At 39.7% G+C, this 6,391-nt stretch overlaps 1 pseudogene across 1 annotated transcript; it reads right to left on the reverse strand.

Annotated features, from left to right (window-relative positions):
• Positions 1–2,088: 2,088 nt before the first annotated feature.
• Positions 2,089–3,411, reverse strand: LOC137834291 (shikimate O-hydroxycinnamoyltransferase-like; annotated as a pseudogene). Its single transcript, XR_016521238.1, has 2 exons — positions 3,012–3,411; positions 2,089–2,936 (listed from the first exon to the last, which is right to left on the reverse strand). The product of XR_016521238.1 is annotated as a shikimate O-hydroxycinnamoyltransferase-like (transcript).
• Positions 3,412–6,391: the final 2,980 nt, after the last annotated feature.

Genomic DNA, 6,391 nt, shown 5'->3' on the forward strand with positions numbered 1-6,391 from the left:
CGTCGCTGAGTGTAGACATCACCCTAAAGTTGGGTGGCGGCACTGTGGGACCCTCCGCACAGAATAGATGATCAAGTCAAAGTGGCACCCACAGAGTATGATGGCGCGAGAGATACAACGCTCAAGTTAGAGCCCAAGTGGCCATAAGGTTATACATTGCACTCCAGATAATGGAAGCCCATGGGCCGTGTACCGACCAGGTCATCAGGCGTGATGACGTGTCTTGCACGTGCTCGAGTGGGGCGTGCTCAATGGAATGCATAGGCTAGAAAAGATGAATGGCTCGGAAGTGGGCATAGTCGCCGATCGGTGGATTGGCGTTCTCCGATCTCTAGTGTGCGTAACCGGCGGTCACCAGAGTTGCGTCGCAGTCGCCGTATGAGAATGCTAGGAGATCGGGTGGTTTACACACCGCCACAAGGAGCACGTCGCCGGGTCTCCCAGCGAACTTAGTTAAGGCTGTCGAAGGCTCAGAAGGGTAATTCCAAGCGTGTAAGTTCAGTAAGACGATGGTGGCAGCAGTTTGGGGCATGAAAGTCGAGTGGGTTGGGGGAAACACCTTGCACATCAGCGACAGGATTCCCAAAGTGGACATTCGTTGGTGGCAAGGTTTCCCAAGCTAGAACATGCATGGCCCCTACGCAAAGAATGACGTGTAAGTTGCCCAATCCAGATAACGACACGTGTAGGGTTGGGAGCAATGGAGAAATGACGCTCAAGTTGCCTTAGCTCAGATGACGACACGTGTAGGGCTGGGCGCTACCTGTTATCCCAGCCCAGATGGCGACACGTGCAGGGCTGGATGCGAGCCACGCGTCCAAAAGCATAACGGCCTGGAGAGAGAAGAAACCTAGCTATAAAGGTAACCTTAACAGAATCTGCAGAGGTACGCTTTCATAATTACACAGAGCACTAAACCCTAGTTGTTCTTGACGGCGCACCCAGCTGTGGGTACAAGGCAATTAGGGCAACACAGTTTTAGTCCTTCAGTACAGTTTTCGACCACCCTCAGAGCATTCGTTCAAGTGCTCCGATACGGGGGTGCGTCACCTTTGATGTTTCTCGCTGGCTGACTTGAGCGTCGGAGTGCAAACGGCCGCGAGGGCGCCCCTTTGTTCTTCTTTTTCAGGTACTCATAGACAAGGCAGAACGAAGGTGCTCTAGCTCGTGAGGACAAGCCACTCGTAGAGACGACCCAGGTCAACCGGCCGGAACACTTACTATGACAGTTTTGATGAGAACCCATCATGGTAAGTCATATTTTTTATAATTGTTCTAGAAATACCAGACATAGAAAGTTCCGTTTGAACATACTATAACAGATATTTTGCACATTTTGTGACAGTTTATATACAACAATCATAGTAAGTCAACCTACTATGACAGTTTTTCAACTAACATAGAAAGTGTAGAGTTCTTATATCACCTCAGAACCATCACAAAAATCTTGTGTAACCATCATAAAAAAGTCTTGTTTGCACTAGTGGGTTGATTAATTGTTCTTATAATTAATAGATATGACTATTGATAGTGAGTATGTGTTAGTAGCTTTAACTTTATTTATACATCCAAAAATAATAAGTATATTTAATTAATTCATATGTCTTATCAAATAAGGTTATTACTAACATTATTATGTTTTTATGTATTAATATATTACCCAAATGAGAACATTAGTATGTATAGAATGTTGAGTATATGTTAGTAGCTTTAACTTTATTTATACATCCAAAAATAATAAGTATATTTAATTAATGCATATGTCTTATCAAATAAGGTTATTATTAACATTATTATGTTTTTATGTATTAATATATTACCCAAATGAGAATATTAGTATGTATAGAATGTTTGTTTATTTTTTTTTTTGAGTTTCTATTATATGTTTAATTTATGTATGTATAGAATGTTTGTTTATTTTTTTTGTTTGAGTTTGTATTATATGTTTAATTTGTGACTCAAAAGTATCAATGTTAAGCATTTGTCAATTGCAGGTATTTGTTCATGTATCTTTGTATTTGCATGATATGTTTGTTTCAATGGTTATTGAGTTGAATTTCTTGTTGGAGTAAAGAAGTTCAATTTCACTTATATGTGTTGTATCTTGATTTGACTTTTCAACTTGAAAAACCTACCGATCAATAGTAACAATGAAGAGAAAGTCCATTCTAAGATTGCTAGCCCCTCGTGTATAATCCAGCCTGGTCTCATGAAGATCGGTCTTTCCCAACCAAAGTCAGCATCATAGATTGGAAACTTAGCCCAGCTATTGATACCCACATTTGGACACCCAAAAGTATGTGCTCCACGAACAAGAGCATTTAGATCAGGCTGTAGCTACATATAGTCAAGAGCTGAACTCAAATATTCGTTGTCCATTCTCGCTATTGCGTTGTGGATTTGATTTGCAGCATACCATGTAGGTTTTGACACGAGATCTCCTGCCAATGCTTTGGGAAAGGTGGAGAAGATAGCATTGCCAAGGTAACCAGGAGGGAGGGGAGGTTGCAGCCTTGACCTTCCATTAATTGGAATATATAGTCTGGTTTCTTGGTCTTCAGGAAGGCCTCTTGCTTTGCACGCACTTCTCCATATATGAGCTGCCAACATCTCATAAGTGCTATAGTTTATTGTGTTGCCATCTTCTTTCGACTTGCCCTTCAGGATGTTGAGTTGGTCACGACTCAATTTAAAACTAGAGGCAACCACAGTTGTGGTGGTGGTGGTGAGAGCTGGTATTCGTGGTGAGGAAAAGCTGGTTGAGGTGGGTCTCTGGCACAAAGTAGGTTCCTGTCAATAAATGGGGGAACAGAAATGGGGATGCCACGAGCCACATTGGACCATGAATTGATGAAGTGAAGAGCTGATTCTCCATCTGCTACATGGTGCTGTATACCAACGCCTATTGAGACCCCACCACATTTGAAATATGTTACCTGAATGCATGCAGTGCAGTGCAGCAAATAGTTAGTTTCATTTTATCCTTACAAAGAGAAAGAAAAGGAACGCACCTGTAACACCACTAACGGATATGTTTCAATCCCGGCAGAATAATCCACCGCGGGAATAAAGTTACGATGGTGAAGGTTGTGAGTGAAGTGGTCCATGGCAACGGTGGCATGAGCCTCAACGAAAAGTACACCCTGACCGTCACAATAAATCTCCACACGGTGGTCGTCACCTTGTCGGAGGCGGGCGGCCATTGGGTAGAAAAGGACGAGGGTCTTACTTAGGGCTTCCTTCAGAATGTTGGGGTGGAAGAAATTGGAAGCCCCGTTTGGGTTGTAGAAATAGACAGTGGGAGTGTGGTAATTCCCCACCAACAAATCCAGGTCTGAGTTCCACAACACCTTCCGCGGGGTAGCCTCTGCGGATTGCACCATTATCGACTCCTTCACAATAATTATTGGATTTTGGTCTTCATATGTTGGATTCTGGTTTTCCTTATAACTCACACCACTGTGCTTCAACCTTCTTTGGTGTGGTTAGCCTTCTGTGACACTGAGTAGCATGATGTGATGGAAGAAAGCGGTGGAAAAGTAAGAAAAGTAAATGAAGAAGAAAGAGAATTGTTTTTGTTATATTATTATATTTGAAGAAAGGAACACAATATATAGGACTCTGTTAAACAGAAACAGAGTAACAGAAATAACAAACAAATAACAACTTAATATCCTCCTCAAGCTTAGCGGTAGATGTTTATCAACCCAAGTTTGGAAATTGTAGAAATAAAATCACCACGTTTAAGTGGTTTTGTGAGAACATTAGCAGCTTGATGAATGGAGGAGATTGCCAACAGCCGAAAAAGTTTGGATTGTAGTTTTTCACGTACACCATGACAATCTATTTCTATATGCTTTGTTTCATGGAAGCTTGGATTGTGAGCTATATACCTTGCTGATTGGTTATCACAGTAGACAACAACTGGGGTCTGAATTTTTATTTTGAATTCATCGATGAGATATTTCAGCCATTGAATCTCACAAGTTAGAGTAGCGAGTGCATGATATTCAACTTCAGATGATGACCGTGACACAGTAGATTGCTTCTTGGATTTCCAGCTGATCAAGGAGGAGCCCAGGAAAACACAAAAACCAGTTGTTGATTGTCTAGTTTGTGGACAGCTTGCCCAATCAGAATCTCAAAAACCTTTGAGCTGGAGATGAGAGTTTGCAGGGAAGAAAAGCCCTTGTCCAGGAGTTCCCTTAATGCAACGTAGAAGTCAATGTGTAGCTTTGTGATGTTCTGAAGTAGGTGCCCGCAGGAATTGACTTAAAAACTGGACGCAATAGCTTATGTCGGGTCTGGTGTTTGTAAGATATATTAGCCTCCCAATGAGTCTTTGATAAGCAGTAACATCCTTCACGGGAATTCCTTCTTGGAACATGTTTTTTGTATCCTTCATCATAGGCGTGGCACAAGGCTTGGCAGCAAGGAGACCAGCGTCATTGATGATGTCTAGAGCATATTTTCTTTGCGAAACATGAATGCCCTTATTAGATCTGGCTATCTCGAGACCTAGGAAGAACTTCAAATCGCCCAAGTCTTTTACTTTAAAAACTTTGTCTAGGTGCTATGTCACTTGTTCAATGTCAACTATAGATTTTCCTGCAAGAATAATGTCATCCACATATACTAGCAATACAGTAAAATTGTTTTCAGAATTTTTTATGAATAAAGAATGATCATATACAGATTGAGTGAAACCAATTTTGTGAAGAGAAGAAGTTAGTTTAGCAAACCATTGTCGGCTTGCCTGTTTCAAACCGTATAAAGATTTAACTAACTTGCAAACCTGTCCAGTTTTGACCTTGATGCCAGGTGGAGGTAACATGTAAACTTCCTCATTTAGTTCCCCCTGTAGAAATGCATTGTTTACATCTAACTGTTTTAGGTGCCAGTTCTGTGTGGCAGCAATGACAAGGAGCATTCTTACAGTGGTGAGTTTGACCACAGGTGAAAAAGTGTCAAGATAATCTATTCCTTCCAGTTGAGTATATCCTTTCGCAAAAAGCCTAGCCTTGTGCCTTTCTATGTCACCTTTGGCATTGTATTTAATTTTGTATACCCATTTACACCCAATGGGTTGCTTACCTTGGGGAAGATTGGTCAAATCCATGTATCATTTTCTTCCAAGGCTTGAATTTCCCTTTTCATGGCTTCACACCATTTAGGTTTTCTTATGGCTTCATTGTAATTTTGTGGTTCTTCATTAGATGATATAGCTAAAACATAGTTAAGATGCTTAGTAGTGAGATTGCCATAATCAAGATATGTAGATAGAGAATGGGTGACATTACCAGAAGGAGTTGGACGTTTACTGTCAATGTGACTAGAAAGTTGACAATGATAATCTTTTAGATAGCTGGGTGACTTCCTGTGTCTAGCAGACCTTCGCAAGTCGTTCCCTTCATGTGACTCTTCAATAATATTCCCTTCGGGTTGATCAATATAACCACTTTCATTTGTATCAACTGGTTCAAAATTGAAATCAAAGACATTTATTTGCTGATTACCCTTTTCTTTGTTACAGTCATTATTTTCAGAATAGGGAAAAACAGATTCATAGAAATTTTTCTGATTACCTTTTTCTGTGTTACATTCATTATTTTCATAATAGGGGAAAACAAATTCATAGAAATTTATATTTCTTGAAACAAAAATTTCTTTATTATGAATATCAAACACAACATAACCTTTCATACCAATTTTATATCCAAGAAAAATACACTTCCTTGCTCTCGGATCTAACTTAGATCTATTTCTTTGCAAACTTGAAGCAAAACATAAAGAACCAAAGACCTTTAAATTTTTGAATATTAGGTTGTTCTTTATATAAGAGATCATAAGGAGTATGATTTTCTAAAACTGCAGTAGGTATTCTGTTTATTAGATGCGTGGCATAAATCTCAGCATAAGACCAAAAAGCAACAGGCAAATTGGACTGAAATAAAAGACTACGCGTAACATTCAAAATGTGTTGATGCTTCCTCTCAACAACAAAATTTTGTTGTGGAGTTTCAACACAACTGGTTTGATGAAGGATGCCTAAACTTTCATACAATGTGGCACATACAAACTCACTTTCATTATCAGAACGTATGACTTTTATAGCAGTATTAAACTGGTGATGTATAAGAGTAATGAATCTACTTAAGGTATTCCTAGTTTCAGATTTTGTTATCATAGGATAAACCCAAGTGAACCTACTATGATCATCCACTATGGTAAGAAAAAACTTGTGACCATGTATAGAAGCAATCCCAAAAGGCCCCCATATATCCACATGAATCATATAAAAAATATGTTTAGTAGGAGTGCTATTATGAGTGAAAGAAAGTTTGTTTTGCTTAGCATAATGACAAACATCACGCGGTTTATTCTCATAGAA

The sequence above is a fragment of the Phaseolus vulgaris genome, chromosome 5 (assembly GCF_051622355.1).
Source record: "Phaseolus vulgaris cultivar YP4 chromosome 5, ASM5162235v1, whole genome shotgun sequence".
Taxonomy (NCBI): Eukaryota; Viridiplantae; Streptophyta; class Magnoliopsida; order Fabales; family Fabaceae; genus Phaseolus; species Phaseolus vulgaris.